Consider the following 22,017-nt stretch of genomic DNA (forward strand, 5'->3'; position numbering starts at 1 on the left):
CTAATTCTCTCTCTGCTTCATCTTGCTTTCTCTTGGTGTGCATAGTGTCCCTCTGTAAGGCAAGGATCTGCAGCATTTCACTCTTGAAATCTTCCATCATATTTCCAATTTCACCTTTTGTGGATGTGTTGGAATAGGATGAGCTTGCCATTGGTTGACTACCCCTACCCTTTTTCCTAGCTTCCCTAGAATGGTTCTTAAAGACAGTCTTGATATCTTCATAGGGTAGCTAGTAGATCTCCCCTACTGCTAGTAGGTTTAGGGTATCTAGAAGATCTTCCCTTACCCCCAGGAGAAGGACTAGCTTCAGTGACTTAATATCAAGTGTGCACCTAACCCTTTTGTAGCTAAGTTGTAATCTTTCTTCATAATCCTCTAGGGATTCATCATGCCCTAAGGTCATTCTAAAAATTTCCTCTTTAGTGTCTTTGGACTTGCAGTAGTCCCAATACTTGTTTTTTAATGCTTTCTACATCTGAGCCCAGGTTGTGATGCTATCCATAGGTAAACCCATGAACTAGTGCAATGTTGCATCCTTGATAGTGGATGAGAATATTTTGAAATTCATATCATTAGTGGTGTAATCATAAGTTCTGCATATGATAGCGAACTCAAACAAGAAAATATTTGGATCTTCTGAGGTCAGGTCATGGAAATGAGGAAGAGCAGAGGGGCTTATGTTTTTCATCTTGGTATCCCCATTAGTTTGTCTGATGGGAAAATCACCCTCAATTATTTCTCTATCCCCTCTGTCATTTCTATTTTTAGCCATTAGGTCAGTTGGAATGGGTTCTCCTTCTTCTTCTCCCCCTGTAGGCTCTTTAAAAATGTTTGGTTGTTCGTCTAAGGGGTCCTCCAATTCACATCCACCGAACAAGAGGGAAGGTTGGCTGTTTGAAGTAGTGGGGGTATTTGGTAGAAATTTTCCTAAGTTATCCCTATTCCTATGAGGCATGAAAGAAAAGTTTTTTCTTTTTTTTTTTCAAGCTTTGAGACTAATTGCAAAATTGAAATGACAAATTGAATGGAAACCAACTATTGAATGAAATCCCACTTGTAGAATGGAAGAGAAATCAAACTGACTTACAATTACTTTCGCAGAAATGAATCTAATAGCAAAATGTCAGAGATAAGAAATGGAAGAAAGAAAGTAGAAATCACATCTTACTCAGAAACCTCCCCAGAAGCAGTGCCAAAAAGTGATGAGCAGCAGTATTATAGCAAGGATGTTGCAACTCATGGGGCTACCAACTTTACTTTATCAACCCAGGGTTTGTACAAAATTGGAGGTGACAATGTTGTATACACAAGAAGATGCAATGGGTCCACTCTTTGTCACTGCTGAGCTAGCGATAGACCACTATGGTTTCTCAAACCAGCCTTTTATGGATTCAAAAGAAGCTTGATTACCAATGAAGGGGAATTTTGCATTAATTGGGAGAATTGAAATATTGCCTACTGCAGTAAGGAAAGACTGAAATCAATGCTTTAAACATACCACTCATTTAACTAATTGTTAATAGATATTGCTTCAAAATGATTCTAAGATAACATGTGTGTAATCCTTACTATTCTAGGCATGAAATCTAAAATAACCAAGCATTCTACTATTGTGCATATGAATGAACATAATAACTCTTTTTTTCCTTTTCATCCCTTTTTTGTGAAAATGTGAATGCTAAATCTTCTTGGTGATGTGGTAGGTGGGTTAGAGATGATGGTGAAAGGTCAAATGGCTTCGGAGGAAATTATGGGTCTTCTCCTATCATCCTGGATGCTTTTTCCACGAATCAGCCTCAAAAAAGGCCACTACAGGATGTCCTAATGCTCCTACATGATCCCCTGTATTCCTACAGGATCCGACCGAGAGCAATAGGAGTGATTTGAAAGGTGGTATAGGGCTTAGGGAAGGTGAATTATGGAATAAATAAGGCAAGGGATTGGCTAGGACTTCTTCAGAGCTCAAAACAGAGTTTGTAAGATGGTTGGATTTGCTCAACAAACCTGGAAAGTTGTTCTTATGAAATGATGAATTGGTTGAGGGACCTAGTGGCTTTTGGTGATCATGCATGGATGAAGTTAGGCTGGGGTTGCTAGCATGAGATCTTCTTGCATTATTGAAATTCCTTCAATACATACGTCACTGGAATTTATCCATGAATCATGTCAAACAAGAAATATTTTCAATCAACTTAAGAAAACATAATTTCATTATCTAGTTGCCTAGTTAATCCACAGAAATACTTGCAAAGCATTGTGAAACACCATGAGATCTAATACAAAGCTGAAGATATCAGAAATGACAATTGAAACCTATTCTTGAAAACTGAAAAGATGTTGGCCTAAGTAGCAAAAACCCTAACTTCCATAAGAAATCAGAATTCTATCTTTTTGGGGTTCAAATAGGAGTTTTTCCTAAAACCATGGTCCCTAAGGAGGAGTGAGGCCAAATCCACTTGCTATCAGCCTTTTTAGTATTTCTTTATCTTTCTAACCTACTACTAAAGCAATGCACAAATGGAAGCAAAGTAATCAAATTCACAACTACTTGTAATGAAACAATGGTAAAACCAATTCAACAACTAATCTACGAAATAACCTAAACATACAAGTACAAGAAGAGGAGCCTTTGCTGCTAGGGTTGGGCCCTAACCCAAGAGCTTCAACCCTCGAAGTCAAATCAGTGCTGGATCAAGGAAATGCTCATTCTCATTATCATATCACAAAAACTACATAACAATGTTTTGCCACAAGACTTGAACTCAAAAATGCTTAGTGCTTTTACATTAAAAAAATCTGAATCCTAATGAGGTTCTATGCCTCCTTATTTATACAACTGGAGTCTCCAAAGACTTCCTTAAATATAGGGAGGCTTGGCTTCCAAACTCAAGATGAACGAGCTCTTAACTATCACTGGCTCAGTTGCCCATGATCTCCATGACTTGACTACTTGCAACTTCGACCTAGTGTGATTTGATCGAGGAATATTCGAATGAGGGAGGATTTAATGAGGAGGATATATCTCCTATAATCTCTACTCCTTATCTCATTCAAGTTTCTTCCCTTAATTAGCTAAAATTGCCATTATTTGTTCTCAAAACCCTGCAATCAATGCACATTAGACCACTATACATAACATCTTACTTTTACTCATCTCATTAAGAAAAATATAATTACAACATGTAAGGAATTATGAGAATAGTTGATTTTAATAAGCTTGGAGGTGTATTAAGGTCCATATAGTTGCCCAATTATGAGGCTCATCACCAGTTTTGGCATGATACATGGTAAATCATAAGGGAGGAGTCTTGGTTTATGGCCTAGTTGTTTGGATTGTGTTAAAGCGTGAGAAACTGGTCTCGATTTAGGGCTTAATGATCTGGGATTGGATTGCGGTAAATCCTGAGAGACAAGGAGATAAAAGATTCCTCAAGGATAATGATGGATTCTAGATGGCATTCCAAGTTTGGATTGGTTTTGATCGGAGCACCGGTTTTGGTGTGATCACAGTTTGGTGAGGGTGGAGGTAGTTTAACCTCTGGATTCCCTTAGTTGATTTTGGATTGGTTTTTCCATGAGATCCCACATTCATTCCTGGAATATGGCATGGGGGTGACTAGTTGAAAGAAAGATTTTATTCAGCCATGTCTACAGTTGGTTGGTACGTGGAAGTCCAAAACCTGGTTGGATTTAACAATGATTAATGAAAGCTAAATTCTCTTTATTTTGCGGTTATTTATATGTGGATTTAATTGTTATTATATCTCTGGTATTTACATGGTTTTATGTTAGTTATAAGCATGGTTAATTGACTGGTTCATGTCATGGTTATTTCATGTATTTACTTCTGAATGTTAAAATGATGGATGCATGAGCTAATTTATGTTATAAAAGTTCAATGGAGAAGGTGGTGATCCACATTGTCATGTTTCATAAGTGTTTTCAGTCATTCATGCTCTGTCTTTTCTCCTATACCTATAGGTCGCATTGACGCCAAGTGTTTGACAGAATGTCAGTCCCGGTTGGGGATGGTCAGGCTTAGTCCTCAGGTTTATTTCTAGTTTATTAGCTTTGTGGTCATGTCTCTGATGGATTCTACAAGTTATAACAAGTTCTGGGCAATGGCTAGAATTATCGGCTAGGAAAGTGTCATGAATTCCATAGACGTTGGAACAGGTATGCTGAGAAAAGTTCCCGGATGTTGGCTTGCAGGCCTGTGAGAGCATCCAGAGGTCCCTAGATGTTGGCATGTCTATAGCATGAGAGCTTCCAAATGTTAAGAGGCATAAAATATCAGTGGGAACCAGGGGCAAGATGTATGAGTGGCTAATATGTCTCCTAGGGTTGTTATTGTTGATGTGTAAGGTCTGTTTGATGTGTTATGTCGATTTCAATTTCCTTAAGGTCACCAATGAGGTTGAATCCCTTATAGTGGCCTCTCTCATCACATGTTTACCCCGATTGGCCAGTTACTTACATATATGTGGGAGGAGGGCGATTACAGAATAATTACAAGAAACAGGTTGCATGTGTGATTTCCTAGCTAGTTTAGGAATGCATGGTACATGGATGTATCTATTTGGTTCTCTTCTTGTCATTGGAATGAGTTTTTCCAATGTGACAATGTTTTCATCCTTGCCTTGCCATTTCTGGATAGCCATGGTGTGATGGGGTTCTTTTGCTTGGTTAAGCTTTAGATTCCAAATGGTTTTGGAATCAGGTGAGGTGGTCCCAGGAAAATTCCCAAGGGCCTAGGAATCCCTTGACTTGTTTTAGTGAGATTGCAGTAAATCTTGATTTTGGAGATGGGAAAATTCCTCAAGGTATTGGTGAATAAATATGGAGGAATCCAAGCTTGTTCAAGGCTTAGTGATACCTTGACCAGTTTTGGCATGATTGCAGTAAAGCTTGGTTGTTTATGTTTTTTTTTGGGCCTAGGAATCCCCTGATTTATTTTGGTAGTATTACAGTAAATCTTGGTTGTTTATGCCCTTGTTTGGGCCTAGGACTCCCTTGACCAGTTTTGGCGAGATTGTGGTAAATCCTAAGGGTTTAGGTAGTTTGATCTCTAGGAAGCTCTGGTATATTTGGTCTTGAGTCCCACATTCATGCTTGGGATATGGCATGAGGGTGATTAGCTAAAAAAGATATTTTGTTCAACCCAATCTATGGTTGAGTGGTACGTGGAAGACCCTTACTTGGTTGGATTTTGCATATGTTAAAAGTAGCTCCTTTCCTATTGTATTACGTGAGTATTTGTACTTGCTATTATGTGGCTTTGATGGTTGTTCTATCATGGTTATTATTCTAGTTATATGTTGGTTATGTGCATGGTTTCATAATAGGTTCTAGCTATGACTCTTTATATATTTGATTTATTGATGATTGGTTAATGAATGCATGAGCTAATAAATGTTGTTGCAACTATTATGAGAGGGAATTAGACCTTCTTGATGATTCTAATATAACCCCTATGTTTAGATATAAATTCATGACCCGTAGGTTACATGTTTCAATGTGTTTGACAAAATTACTATCATGGATAGCCCTAGTTAGGTTAAGTTTATGGTTCAAATTTGTATAAATATCTATTTCATTGAGCTACTTGTCATTCTAAAAAGTCTCATTGAGTTCTGCATATGTGGTCTCGAGGCTGGCCTAGAATTTAGGCTCAGAATTCGGGACTACACCCTCTGAACTAAACATTTTAGGTCACAACAATTGGAAACTAGGATTGTGCATGCAGTTTGAGGCCCTCAACCACATGAATGCCTTTTCATGCATGCGGTTGGGAGCCCACGTTAGTAAAAGTTTATTCCAACTCAGGATTTGGGCACTCAGAGTGGTTGGTTGGCTCTTAGGTGTCTTGTAGCTTCTAAGGAAGGTTAGTATGGTTTGGGTTTGTTGATTCCACTTCCTTAATTGTATTTTGGAGGCTAAGTCATGTTATAGTATCCCTAAGGTCATGTCTACCCCAACAGGTCAGCGAAAGCAGCTAAATGTGGGAGATGGTGTTGTAGATTTTAACCACGTACAGAAATTACCTGCATACAAATTCTAAAACACATAAAATAAATAGTGTGAGAGCATAACACATAAAACACATATAAATAGAGATTTTACCCTGGATCACAAAACCGAGACTACCAACTTCATTTTCCATTATATTCCTTTCAATGTTACAATACATATTTATACATGCCGAGGCATCCAATACCATGGACCGAAAACCATCACGTCCAAAACCATGTGTGAAACATCATGCACAAAACCATAGGTAGGTCCACCCAACCGAATATAGGGTCCAAAAAAGAATTTTCTCGAACCCCATAGAGTGGGGTTACCTGCACCCCTCAAATCCCCTGTAACCCCCCTTATACACATTCGGCGCAATGAAGGGGGGGCTCCGACCCCCTTCTAACCCCCCAGTTAACTATGTGGGCTAGTCATGGAAAGAATATAACACAACCGAACATTCTCCCACTTGTTGTTTTCTTTCAAAGGGGGCCACAAGAGAGCTTAGTCATTTATCCAGCCGTGCAACACCCATTGTTTCTCTACACCAAGAGAACTTCTCAAAGCTCACAGATTTTGTCAATGCATCTGCAGTATTCTTAAAAGTGTCCACGTTTATCATCAAAACCTTTTTGTCTTCTATCATATCCCTCAAAAAGTGATACTAAACATCAATGTGCTTTGTCTTTGAATGATATGTAGGATTTTTTGTGAGGGAAATTGCACTTTGGTTGTCACAGTCTATCCTTATAACTCCCTGTACTAACCCCATACTTGAACACAATCTCTGCAACCAAACCGCTTCCTTGCTTGCATGAGTGGTTGCCATGTATTCTTCCTCTATAGTTGATAGATAAACTACAGATTTTTTCTTACTCATCCAACTAACTGCACCTCCAAATAGGTTAAACACATACCCACTTGTAGATATTCTTTGATCCAGATCTCCAGCCTAGTCTGCATCAACAAAGCCACGAATATCCAACACTCTGTCTAATCTTGATCTTCCTTGGTAGCACAAACCATAATCACTAATGCCATGCAAATACCTAAAAACCCACTTCACTATTGTCCAGTGCTCCTTCCATGGTTTTGACAAAAACCTGCTCAACACTCCCACTACATGTGTAATGTCTAGTCTAGTAAAGACCATCGCATACATCGGGTTACCAACTGCACTCGCATATGGAACACGGGACATGTCCTATTCCTTTTCTTGTGTCTTGGAACATTATTCAGCAGATAAATTTACACCTATAGGAATAGGAACCTTCACCAGTTTACTATCCTGCATATTAAACCTCTACAATATTGTCTCGATGATCCGAATTGGATCCAAGAAGAGTTATTAGAGAACCATGACTGTATCAAGTCGGGACAATCTTCAAAGAATTAATAGCAATGATCAAAAACACCTCTAAACAGTGTTAGTTAGTAGCCAACATGGAACGACGAGGACCTTGGCCAAAGCACGCTGACCGAGGCCCATGGAGACTGCGCAGGAGGTGAAACTAGCCCCTAGGAAGCCTAGATTGGGAAAAGGAGGCAGTTTTTGATGCACGATTAGCGCTAATAGTGCATTGCTGGGCAAAACCCCTTGAGAAGGAGAGGCTTTGAGCACTCAATCACATGGGAGCCGAGAAAACCATGGGGAAAAGGCTAAAGGCTAAGGCGGGACCCGCGCTCCAAAAACTAGCGGTATTTATCGGGGGCACCCTTGGGTGGTAAGTAGATTTGGCGAAAATGGAGTGATTCCACTCAGCGCCTGACGCGTGGCAAGCAGAGGAGAGAGAAAACCACCGCTCATTGTGTGCTAACAGTTGAACAAGTCAACCACACCAAATGTGCAAATGGCATCGGATCTGGAGGCCCGAGATCTAATGGTTGAGATCGCACCCGATGGGGAAACCAAAATTGACAGAGGAATAAGCCACGATCTATAAGAACTTGAGGTCCGATTTGACCGCCAAGGTGGCAGAGGACTCATTCCACAATGTAATAGAAGAATTAAACCGACGAGGAAAAAGCTGGTGTAGTTTGCAAGAGGGCAAGTGGTCACTCCCTATGAGCCTGATGATGACGTCGAAACAGGGAACTCCAAGCGAAGCTGGAGCAGGTGATCCGACGGAAGTGGAAGGGGAATCGAACAACCATGAGCTCAAATGGCTTTAAAGCCATGAATAGACAAAGTAGAAGACACGAGAAGATAGAAGACGGAGAAAGAGAAGAAAGGAAAGACGATAGAGAAAACGAAGAAAAGACAATGAAGCAAAAAAGAGTAGAAAGAAGACAGAGGGCCGAACTAACCAAAGGCAGCATCAAGCACCAGATATCTTGAGAGATTCAAGCCATCCCTAAGAGGATTTGTCAAGACTGAGCACCACACTGGGCTCCTTTCGTTAAAGACCAAAGAGGTCAAAGAGCTGGCGAGGAAATGAGTCTGTGCACTCTAGTGACTTGGGGAATCTAAGAACCACCCTACCAAGCAAATTCTGTTCAGGGGAATCATATTGAGCTCCTTCATTGTAATTCTCTGCTTTAAGACATAATAAAATAAGGCCACCACTGAGAGCTGGACCGGAGATGTAGCCCTCGAGGATAGGGTGAACTCCTTATTAAATTCTTGTGTTCTTATATTTGCTTACTGTATTTCTCTACTATTTTCCATTTCAAATGTCTGTGTATTTGCAATCTGATCAATCTGTTGCCTAAATAACATAGACACACACACCAACACATGAGTCTGTAATACCTTCATTTAATAAATATTTAATTGAGATCATTCATAGGGTGAATTTCGAATCAAGTGGTATCAGAGCTTTAGGTTGTAAGGTTAGACAAGCTTGTGTTGGTTTACCTATTGAATGCTCACTAGATCATAGCTCAAATTGGGAGAAGGAGAGTTGGTCGAAACTAATCCTGAAATTGGGAGAGTCTATCCCCGGAAGACAATATTAGAGGAAGTTTCTGTGGGGCAAGACCCTCAATTCATAGAAAGTCTCGTAGCTATAAAGTCCATGGTAGAAGAAATGTATAGGGACTCTAGAAAGCATAAGGATGAAGACTCATCAAGTTCTAAACAAGACAAAGAAGAAGATGAGTCTCACTTCCATCACCACTCCAAACGAAAAGGGAAAGAGGAAAGCTTCCTGACCCCTCCTAATAGCCTTGTGCATAATGAGAAGGCATATTTAATCAAGCTAGATGTTAAATTTTATTTGCCTATATATGATGGAGAGTTAAATGTAGAAAAGCTGGACAATTGGATTTGACAAATTGATGTTGATTACATAGTACAAAACATCAACTCAGACAAGAGCAAGATTCAGCTAGCAAGCCTACATCTAGGAGGCACTACCTTGGATTGGTGGGAAGGCAAGACCCAAGATGAAATAAAGAGACATGGTAAGACTATCTCCATCTGGAGTGAGTTTGTTTCTGCAATCAAAAAGTAGTTCTATCTATTGGCCTACATGCAACAAGCCATGATGAGTTGGAAAAATCTTCGGCAGTTGAAAGGGCAAAGTGTGCAAGGGTACACTCAAGAATTTAGAAAGAGAGCATTGATTTTAGGAATCTCATTAGACTCACCAGATACTATTGAAGTACATTGGTGGTCTACACAGCTACATGAGGCATACCATCCTCATGTCTAATCCCAATAGTATAAATGAGGTATCTGTACAAGCTACTTATATAGAAGCTAGAGGAAAGAATGGAAATCCAGAAGTTGGGGGACCATCCCAACCCACTGCAAGCAAGATCAAGGAGAGAAGAAAGAAGAAGTGGAAGGCAAGGAAGGCTAACACTTCACAAAAGAACAAAGCTTCATGCACTCACTGTAAAAAGGATGGGCATGATGATGAGCACTTCTGGATTTTGCATCTAGAACTGAGACCTAAGAAGTTCGAGGGCAAGAAGAAGAAGACTGTTGTAGCTATTCAGAAAGATTTGGGGTCAGACTTGGGATATGAAACAACCGTTGCAGACATAGGTATTAAAGGTAAGAATTCTGAAGCATCTACTAGTAATTCTACTCAATCTGTTATTTATGAAGAAAATGAGAGAAAAAGACACGAGCTTTTCCATATTCGACTTGTTTCCAAATGTCAAAAGATTGATACATTGTTTGATAGTGGCTCACAAGTAAATTTAATTTTTGAAGCAATTGTAAAGAAATTGGGATTAGCAACTACATCTCACAAGAAACCATACCCATTAGGATGGTTGAAAGATAAAGCACAACTACAAGTGACTAGACAGTGCAAAATCAAGTTTTATTTTGGCTCAACATTTGTAGATGAGGTGGAGTTAGACATAATTCCCTTGGATATATGTGGAATTGTTTTAGGAAGTCATTACTCGTATGATAGAAAGGCTATTTTCTATAGAGCTGAGAACAAGTATCTACTTGTTAAAGATGGAATCAAATACTTTTTAAGAGCTCATAGGCTCAAGAATAATTATACTCTCATAAACTCAAGGCAGATTAAATGAATGATAAATTCATGTAAACATTTCTTACTGATGGTTGTAAAGGAAAATAAACCTGATAAAACCAATGTATTTGAGGGCTATAATGCTAAAAAGCAAGCTGATATAGAAAAGGTTGTTTCGGAGTATGATATCATGTTTCAAGAACTTAAAGGTCTGTGACCCAAAAAGGAAATAGTACATGATATTATTTTGCAACAAGATGCTCCATTGCTTAACATTGGAATGTATAGGTTGTCGGCTTTAGAGAATGCTAAAATCAAGAAGCATGTGTAGGAGTTGCTCGAGAAGGGGTTCGTCAAGCCTAGCACATCACCATGTGGGTCACCAATCGTTTTGTTGAGAAAGAAAGATGGCTCGTGGAGAATGTGCATTGACTACCGAGCACTAAATAAGATAACAATAAAAAATCATTATCCCCTTCCTCGCATAGATGATCTTTTATATCAATTGAATGAAGCTGTTTATTTCACCAAGCTAGACTTGCACAGTGGATACCATCAGGTTAGAGTTGCATAACAAGATGCATGGAAGACTACTTTCAAAACAAGGCAGGGATTGTATGAGTGGCTGGTTATGCCTTTTGGCTTAACTAATGATCCTGCTACTTTCATGAGATTAATGAATGATATACTCAGATATTTTCTTGATGATTTTGTTATTATGTATCTGGATGACATTCTGATTTTTAGTAAAATGTGGGAAGAACACTTAAAGCATGTTAATCAGACATTAGATGTTTTGAAAAGAGAAAAACTTCATGTTAAACTCTCAAAATGTGAATTTGGTAAAACATCTCTAAATTATTTGGGTCATATAGTAGGGGGTGGTGAATTGAAAAAAGATCCTTCTAAATTGGTAGTCATTGTAAACTGGCCTAAACCAAAATCTGCTACAGAAATTAGAAGCTTCGTAGGAGCAACACAGTATTAGAGGAAGTTCATTTCTAACTTTTCCTCAATTGCAACTCCCTTACATGCTTTAACAAGATTGAACAAGGTGTTTCAGTGGGGAGGCAAACATCAAAAATCCTTTGACACCTTGAAAAAAAAGATTAGTACAACACTTGTACTAGCACTGCCTGATCTGCAAAGACCATTTGACATCCAAACCGATGCTAGTGACTATGCCATGGGAGCAGTGTTGACACAGCACGGTAAACCCATATGTTATCATACTGAGACTTTTAATCCTGCAATAGTTAACTATCCTACATATGATAAAAAACTGTACGCATTAGTTCAGAGTGTGAAAAGGTGGAAACATTACTTAATGGGTAAAGAGATAGTAATACATACTAATCATCAACCACTTCAATGTCTACACTCCCAAACTAAGTTGCAACAATCAAAGCACTACAGATGGATGGGTTTTCTACAATAATTTCATTTAGTCATCAGATATAAAAAGGGCATACATAAAAAAGTTGCAGGCATGTTATCTAGACCCATTATAAATGCATATACTATACTTAGGCATAATTTTGTGCTACATGAAAGCTACATTGAACAATATGCTCAAGATATAGACTTTAAAGATTTATATGCAACTTTGAGTCAAGGTAAAAGAGTAGAAGAATTGGATTATCATGTGAGGGATTGACTCTTATACCATTGTGGGAAACTTTGCATTCCACAAACTGAGAGAGTAAAGATAATTAGAGAAGCACACACCTCTATGATATCAGGTCACTTTAGGGTAAGTAAAATAGTTGCACAGCTGCAAATATTTTGTTATTGGCCAAAAATGAATGAGACAGTTTCTAGATATGTAAGAGGATGTACTATGTGTGCTAAAAGCAAGCCCAACAATAGAAAACTAGGCTTGTACACTCCATTACTAGTACCTTCTCACCCTTGGGAAAGTGTTTCCATGGATTTCATTGGGGGACTGCCTAAATATAGGAAAGGTCATGATTATCTATATGTTGTTGTGGATAGGTTTAGCAAAATATGTATTTTGATACCTTGTAATAAAAAGATTACAGCTGAACAAACTAAAAAACTATTCTTTGAACACGTATGGTTTCATTTTGGATTACCCACTTCTATTGTATCTGATCGAGACACCCAATTTGTGGGGAATTTTTGGTCAAGTCTATGGGAACTGATGGACACCAAACTAAAGAAAAGCATAGCTTTTCATCCACAAACTGATGGCCAAACAGAAGTAGTTAACAGGACAGTGATCCAGTTACTCAGAGGATATTGCAGCAAACATCCAAAGCTTTGGGATGAAAATTTTTGTTATGTGCAGCATGCTTACAACAGAGCAAAACATTATTCTACACATAGATCTCCTTTTGAGACCTGTTTTGGTTTCACACCAAGGTCTCCTTTGGATTTTGTCTTTGGTAAATATATCATAGTTGAGGGACACAGTGATGTGTATAAGGCAACTAGGTTCATTAAACAGGTCCAGGAGATCCACCAGGCAGTACAGGAACAGATGGAAAAGAGCCAAGCCAAATACAAGGCTAGGCATGACAAGCATCGGATGGGGCATAGTTTCCAAGTTGGTGACCAGGTCTGGCTGTATATCAGCAAGGACAGGATGCAAGGTGAAGGTAAGAAGCTAAAGCCTATCAGGTATGGACCCTTCAAGATACTTGAGAATATTGGTGAAAATGCTTTTCGCCTTGATCTACCAGCTTACAAGCACATCTACTCAATCGTAAATGTAGATTGCTTGAGATTGTTTGAACCTTCAATGATTGAGGATCTATAAGAGCAGAGTCAATTGCCTTCTATTGATGACCTGCTACCTGAATATCTTAACGAATTATAGGAAGACACAACACTGGACAGGAAGGTGAGGACAACACGCATGGGAGATGTTGAGTACCTCAGGATTGGACTCAAAGGTTCAAAACCGAGCAGTGAAAAGTGGATTGAGATTAGAAAAGTGAGACAACAGTACCCTCACTTAGTCAATGCTTGAAAACCAAATTTTAGTGGTCCAAAATCTTTTTTAGTGAGAAGGTTGTGATCAAAATTGGATCCAAGAAGAGTTATCAAAGAACCATGACTGTATCAGGTCGGGATAGGATTTAAAGAATTAAGATTAGTGATCAGAAACACCTCTAAACAGTGGCAGTTAGCAGCCAGCATGGAACGACGAGGACCTCAGTCAAAGCGCACTGATCGAGGCCCATGGAGACTGCACAAGAGGTGAAACTAGCCCATGGGAAGCCCGGATTGGGAAAAGGAGGCAGTTTTTGATGCACGATTAGCACTAATCACACATCACTAGGAAAAACCCCTTGAGAAGGAGAGGCCTCGAGAGTTCGGTAACATGGGTGCTGGGAAAACCGTGGGGAAAAGGCTAAAGGCTAAGGCAGGACCCATGCTCCAAAAACTGGTGGTATTTTTTAGGGGCACCCTTGGGCAGTGTTATAGACATTTTTGTGCCTTACAGCTCTAAGCATGAAATGTCCATAAACCAAGGGATCCTAAGTCCCTAAAAGTGTTGTTCCGACCCCTAGAGGAACAAGGTCAACAAATTACAGCTTCTCTCAGAAGTTCTCCACCAGAAACTGCTCAGAATCAGTCAAATCAGGATCATTTCAGCTGCTCCACTAGCTAGCTGCGTTGCATAGCACCCAAGTACACTAGCTAGGCGCGTTGCAACGCACCTAAATGCACTACCAGGATGCGTTGAGCGGGAAATGACAAATGGCAGTGTCATTCCGCGAGGTGGCCAGACACTGGAAGCTTCCATAATCTTCCCCAATGACACTTGCCTCACTGAGTTCGACCAAGGATGAGTAAGAGGCTCTCAGTCTCCAAGTGGAAGCAAGAACTGACAGAGAGAAGCCACTAGTCAGATCATAAGCTGACTCATCCTCTTTGCATACATCTATATATGGATCCCTCATCCCAGAGATCCAGAGGCTGGAATTTTGTACATTGCAGAGAATTGTTGTTGGTTTTGAGATAGATATTAGAGTATTGGGTGATTTATGCTTTGTTGGAGGTGAAGAGGGGATTCCTTTGCTGGGAGGTTGATGCTGGATCAGGAATCATCGGTTGTAACTCCTCCTGGACCTTCTTGTTATATCAATAAAACTATTTGAGTTTCTCCTACATGCTTGTGTATCATTGATGTTTGTTATATTTGCATGTTTAGCTTAAATCTGATCCTAAGCTATTTATGAATATAAATCCATGTCTTTGTGTAGTTTTCTTCTTCTGTGATCTTACAGGAACTTGGTGAAGCTGGGCAAGTAAGGGAGCAGGTAGCTGGAAGCTGTCAAAGAGGAGAGAGATTGGATCAAAAGGACTAGCGCAAGACACAGGTTGGTTCATCCTATTCCTCTTCGTTTATAGTTCATAAAGAAGAATATGAAAGTAGTTTTCCTTGTTTGTTTCTAAGGTCACTGTCACACCTTAGTGGGATAGGGTCGTTCTGAGTAGACACTTTTCCCATTAACAGGCAATAAACATATTTTGCAAAAATGGGTTGATTCCACTTAGCACCCAATGTGTGGCAAGCAGAGGAGAGAGAAAACCACCGCTCATCATGCGCTAACAGTCGAGCAAGTCAACCGCGTGAAATGTGTGAATGGCGTTAGATCTAGAGGCCCTAGATCTAATGACTGAGATCACGATCGATGGGGAAACCAGAATTGACAGGGGATTAAGCCGTGATCTATAAGAACTTGAGGTCTGATTTGACTGCCAAGGTGGCAGAGGACTCATTCCACGATGTAACCGAAGAATTGAACTGACGAGGAAAAAGCTTGTGCAATTCGCAGGAGGAAAAGTGGCCACTCCCTGTGAGCTTGATGATGACGCTGAAACAAGGAACTCCAAGCGAAGCTACAACAGGCAATCCGATAGAACTGGAATGGGAATCAAACAACCATGGGCTCGAATGGCTTTAAAGCCATGAATAGACAAAACAGAAGATAGAGGGAAGATAGAAGACGAAAAAAGAGAAGAAAGGAAATATGATAGAGAAAACGAGGAAAAGATAGTGAAGCAGAAAGAAGACAGAGGGGCGAGCTGACTAAAGGCATCATCAAGCACCAGAGATCTTGAGAGATTCAAGTCATCCCTAAGACGGTCTGTCAGGACTAAGCACCACACTGGGCTCCTTCCATTAAAGACCAGAAAGGTCAAAGAGCTAGTGGGGAGAAGAGCTTGTGCACTCTAGTGACTTGGGGAATCCAAGAACCACCCTGCTAAGCAAATTCTGTTCAGGAGACTCATATTGAGCTCCTTCATTGTAATTCTCTGCTTTAAGACACAATAAAAGAAGGCCACCACTAAGAGTTGGACCGGAGATGTAGCCTTAGAGGATAGGGTGAACTCCTTATTAAATTCTTGTGTTCGTATATTTGCTTACTATATTTTGTCTGCTGTTTTCCATTTCAAGTGTCTATGTATTTGCAATCTGATCAATCCATTGCCTAAATAACATAGACAAACACACCAACACATGAGTCTATAATACCTTCATTTAATAAATATTTAACTGAGATCACTCATGGGGTGAATTTCGGATCACTCGACATACTTGCTCTGGTTTAACCAGAGCTTCCTCTTTTTCCGATCTCTTTTAATTTCCTTGCCCAAAATATAGTTTGCAGCACCAAGATCTTTCATGTTGAATTTGGGGGAAAATTGGATCTTTAAATCCTAGATAATTTCTTTGTCATTTCCAACTAGCAACATATCATCCACATACAAGACCAGATAAATAACACAGTCACCAACTAATTTAAAATACACACATTGATCTACTTTACTTCTGGTGAAGCCTAGTCCCCATATAAATGTATCGAATTTCTGATACCACATCCTTGGTGACTATTTTAACCCATACAGAGACTTCTTTAACTTGCATACCAGTTCTTTCTTACCCTTCACCGCAAAACCTTCAGGTTGCTTCATGTAGATCTCCTCTTCCAAATTCCCATGAAGAAATGATCTCTTCACATCCATCTGTTCTACCTCAAAATCAAAAGCAGTAACAACAGATAAAAGTCATCTAATAGAAGTTACCTTGGCAACAGGAGAAAAAATATCTCCAAAATCAATTCCCGACACTTGGGAATAACCTTTTGCTACCAACTAAGCTTTGTATTACTCCACCTTTCCTTCTGCATTTTCCTTCTTCATGAACACCCATTTTCTGCCAATGGGTTTCCTTCCAGCTATCATCTCCACCAGATCCCAAGCCTCATTTTTGTGCAAAGGTGCCATTTCATCAACAATGGCCTCTTTCCAGAGTTTTCCATCCTCTGAATCTACTACTTCCTTCATCCTTCTGGGATCATCATCAGTAATAGGTAAAGAAAAATTTGAATAGAAAGTAGATAGACTATAGCTTTCTGGCTAACTTCTTTCTCGAAAAGATCTTCTCACACCCAGAGTTTATGGCTCTTCATCTTCTGATTCCTCCTCTGCTGTAGAGTCTAATTCTTCCTCCTTTAGCTCAAACTCTATCTTCTTAGGTTCCTTTGGTTGTACTTCATGTTTAATAACATCTTTCACGTCTTTGAACACCACATCTCAACTATACACAACCTTACTTGTTACTGTGTTCCAAAGCTTATAACTGTTTAAACCATCCTTATACGCAATAAAGATGCATTTTTCAGATTATTATCCAACTTGATTCTTTTCTCCTTTGGAACATGTACATATGCATCACATCCGAATACCCTCAGATGTGAAAGAGAAGGTTTCTTACCAATCCATACCTCTTGTGGAGTCTTATCTTCTAATGCTGATGAAGGTGATATGTTGACCAGGGAACATGCAGTCTCCACCACCTCTGCCAAGAATTCTTGTCCTAACTCGTCACCACTGAGCATGCTTCTTGCCCTTTCCATCAATGTCTTATTCATTCTTTCTGCAACTCCATTTTGTTGAGGTGTATATGGAGTAGTCTTCTGTCATTCTATACCACACTTCTTACAGAATTCTTAAAATTCCTTACTACAAAATTCTCCACCGTTATCTATCCTCACCACCTTTGTCTTCTTCTCTATCCGGTTTTTGACCAGAGCCTTAAATTCTTTAAACCTATCAAAGACTTTAGATTTATTCTTAAGGAAATATATCCATGTATTCCTTGAGAAGTCCTCTATAAATGATACATAGTACACAAAATTACCCAGTGATGGAACCTTCACAGGTCCAAACACATAATTGTTCACAAATTCTAATATATGTTTCACCCTCTTACCACCAGAGGGGAAACTCGCCCGATTTTGCTTCCCATATACACAATTTTCACATAAATCAAAATCCAAAGAGCTATTACTTATACCTTCTACCATACCTTTACCATGAAGTATTTGAAGGCCCTTCTCTCCAATATGTCCAAGCCTTTGATGCCACATCATGTTCTTCTCTCCAGGGACCACTAGATTTTCTGCTCCACTTTTAGGAACCACATAACTGTTGCACCCATCAATAACAGTGTTATCGTGCAGCTTGTATAGAGTTCCAATCTGAATTCCCCGCATCAATATCAGTGCTTCCCGAACCATTTTGTAGGTATCCTTCTCGAACATTGTTTTTACACTTGCATCGTCCAACTTGCTTACATAAATCATATTTCTGGCCAATGCAGGAATATGTAGAATACTCGAAAGTTTTCTAACCCTTCCACCTTGCAATTTCAACTTTACTTTTACATGACCAACAATTCTAGCCTTCCTATCATCCCCTAAGAAGACATCACCACCATCGTATTTCTTATACTCACAGAACCACTCTCTGTGGGGAGTGAAGTGAAAGGATGCACCTGAGTCAGTCAACCATGCCTCATGATCTACATGTGTACTTGAAGAAGCTAGGTACACATCCCCACCTTCATCTGAGGTGGTTTTCACCTCTACAGAAGGAGCATCATCAGATCCCTTTTCTTTGTCAGGAGCTTTAGATTTACATTCCCATTTGTAGTGCCCTTCCTTTCCGTATTTCCAGCACACCACCTTTACAGCTTTTCCTGGAGATTTAGATCTCCCTCTAGATTTAGATCTCCCACTTGATGACTTATTTTTGTTTCTATTCTAGGACCATCCTTGTATAGACAAGGCATCACCATTCTGGCTCTCCATATTTTTCCGTCTTATCTCCTTCGTTAGTGAGGATGTAACTATTTCATCAAACTACAAGGCAGTTGCATTGCTACCTATTACAATAACTAGATTATCCCATGAATCTGGTAGAGAACACAACAAACTAATGCACTTATCTTCATCTAAAATTTTGATATCAACAGACAATAACTGACTTACCACAATATTAAACGCATTCAGATACTTTATTACCAAGTCTCCATCTTTCATCCTCAGGTTATACAACTTTTTCCGTAAGAATAGTTTATTCACCAGAGACTTATATTGGTACAAAATCCTTAACTTTTCCCACAAAGTCTTCATCATAGCTTCCCTTGATACATTCAACAATACTGAATCTGAGACACACAATCGTATTGTGCTATTTTCCTTCCGATCCAACTTCTTCCATTCTTCATTAGACACTCCCGTTGGTTTAGTACCCGGATCTACCACGATCCACTGATCTTTATCCACCAACAAATCCACCATCTTGAGTTTCCAGAACTCAAAACTTTGACCATTAAATTTCTCGATCTCTATCTTTTCATTGCTCACCATCTTCTTTCACCACCAGAATCGATCCCGCAGATCTCCCACTGAATAGGGTCTACCATAGGCCCGAGCGAAACCCCTTAGTAAAGAAGGCGTCCCCTTGTAGCCAAAACAGCTCTGATACCAAATGTAGGTTTTAACCCCATACAGAAATTACCTGCATGCGAATTCTAAAACACAGAAAATAAACAATGTGAGAGCATAACAGATAAAACACATATACACAGAGATTTTCCCCTGGATCCCAAAACCAAGACTACCAGGTTGATTTTTCATTATATTCCTTTCAATGTTATAATACATATTTATACATGCTGAAGCATCTAATACCATGGACCTAAAACCATCGCATCCAAAACCATGTGTGAAACATCATGCACAAAACCATAGGTAGGTCCACCCAACGTAATATAGGGTCCAAAAACAAATTTTCCCAGACCCCATAGAGTGGGGTTACCTGCACCCCTCAAACCCCTTATGACCTCCCCCCCCCCCCTACACAATCGACGCAACAAAGGGGGGATCCGCCCCCCTTCTAACCCCCCGGTTAACTATGTGGGCTAGTTGTGAAAAGAATATAACACAACCCAACAGGCGTTACAAGGAACCAATTTATATTTTTAGTCTCATACAACTTGTTCAGAGTATTCGAGGTTTCATTAGAGGTTTTACAGTCATGAATGTGAGTAATTATATTATCTTTCACATATATTCTTAATAATACACTTGCTTTATTCTCACGCTTCTCCTAGCCGCACCTTTGACAACACTTGGTTTTTATTCTTCTCCCTTTGTGATTGTCCAAACAACATATCCTTCCATTAGAGTCTGCAACTTAAATTCCAATTGACATAATTTGAGCAATCCAACTTATTAACCTCATTTAGGTAAGTCTCAGGTAAATTAGTGATTTTAACAGAAAATACCAATCTTCAACAATGCCCAGCTTCTTGCTCTGCACTTCACAAGCACCACCAACAAGATCCAAATATATAAAGCCAAAACAAAACTAGAAAGAGACTACAATGAAGAGCACACTTCTCTCAATAGCTTCAAAATCAGAGCTCAATTAATATCATACACAAAAGAATGAAGCCTTATAAACAAATATACATGCTTCTTAGACTTCAAAACAAATATACCACGTGGCTACCATGAAACCCCATTTAAGAAATTATGAAGCCCAAGATAATAAACCTCACTTGGAGAGAACATGGTGTCCAATCCCACCCCTCACAGTCTCCATACAAATCTTGGAGGAAGAAAAAAAAAATAGCTGCGAAAGCTCAGTGGACTATAAATGAGATGGCAGTTATAAATTAAAAGAAATGTGGCTCATCACACTTTTTATGCATAGATCGTGCACTGCATGGCGAAGATTTTGAATTTTATAAGTGTGGCATCTCCATCGCACTCTTCGATTAGTGTTGTGTGCTTTGATCCTATAAAAAATAACCATTTTTTTATTTGCAGCCTCTCTTCAGCCACACTATCAATCTCATAACATCACCACCTTTTTGCACTTTGACACCTCCCTTCTCCTCGATGGCTCACTTCTGGTACACAACATGAGCACCATGATTAATAGATGAGCCAAAAGTGATTCTATTGTGTAAGATTTGGAACCGACTATAGGAACGAAGTCATGCCTCTCCCTGGTGTGGTTTCACATTGTTGATTAGTCCGCTTACCAGTTGTATTCAGGAACTGAACATAAAATTATGGTCGAGGTCTCCATATGAGCAGGAATTTCACCATAGAGATTACTCAACAATCATAGTTGCTCTATTCAGAAACTCAACATAAAATTTTGATCAGGGTCTCCATATGAGCATGCATTCCACTGTAGAGATTACCCAATAATCACAGTTGAGTTGAGTCAAGTTTAAATCCTACATGCACTGTCGTTGGTTGCAGAGTTATCAAGATGAATCAGTGCATGTATTCAGGACTTTCTCCTTCCACATTACTCATAGCATGACATCACCAAATCATAAATTGACTTTGTAATCACTAAAACAACGCGACAACCATTGATCTTCTAATTGGTTTCACTAGAAATATAGATCGACAAGTATGATCTCTCGTGAGAATGGTCAAACTCAAATTTTGTCACCGTCCACGTCTGTACCTATCACAAACAATCAAACCACATCAAATAGTAGTGAAGGTAATAACAAATAGAAAATAAGTAAATATTTTTATTAAAAATACAACTTTTATTACTGAGATGAAAAAACTTATCACTTAAATGTTAAATATTTCATTTAATATAAATATAAAATACAACATTACCAATAATTTCAAACAATATTTGTTAGACAATATCCATCAACATCTATTTCATGATCCGAGTGACAAATCTTCCATCACATGCTTTATCAAAAGAGCAATTAAAAAGCTTTCACAATATTCCTAGAAAATTTCCAAAATGAGTATAGCGACTAATTGGAGTTATATATCATTTCTCAACAGTGAAACTTACAAAATGCTAATTCAAATTGGAATTCCATTAAACATTGATTCAGTGGTTTACCAACACATTAGCTAATTTCTCAACACATTTTTTATTTTTTGATCTCTTTATATGATAATAGTAACTCCGATTTTGAATTTCTTTATGAGAAAAACCCTTCAAGCAAGACACGACCCCATCCAGAAAAATTATAATCAGACGAAGGAAAATTATTTTATTTTTGGCACGTTAATTTTACTATATGAAATTTAAAAAAAAAAGACTTTTAAAAATGTGTATAATTTTTATTTTATTTTATGTGAATTTATTATTATTTAAAATATATTTTTAAATTAAATAAACCAATGATTTCAAAATCACAATTCAAATTTAACCGATAAATATATCCTAAAATGACTCT

This window comes from Pinus tabuliformis, chromosome J (assembly GCF_031772625.1).
Source record: "Pinus tabuliformis cultivar Carrire ecotype Pingquan chromosome J, CPIR1, whole genome shotgun sequence".
Classification (NCBI taxonomy): Eukaryota; Viridiplantae; Streptophyta; class Pinopsida; order Pinales; family Pinaceae; genus Pinus; species Pinus tabuliformis.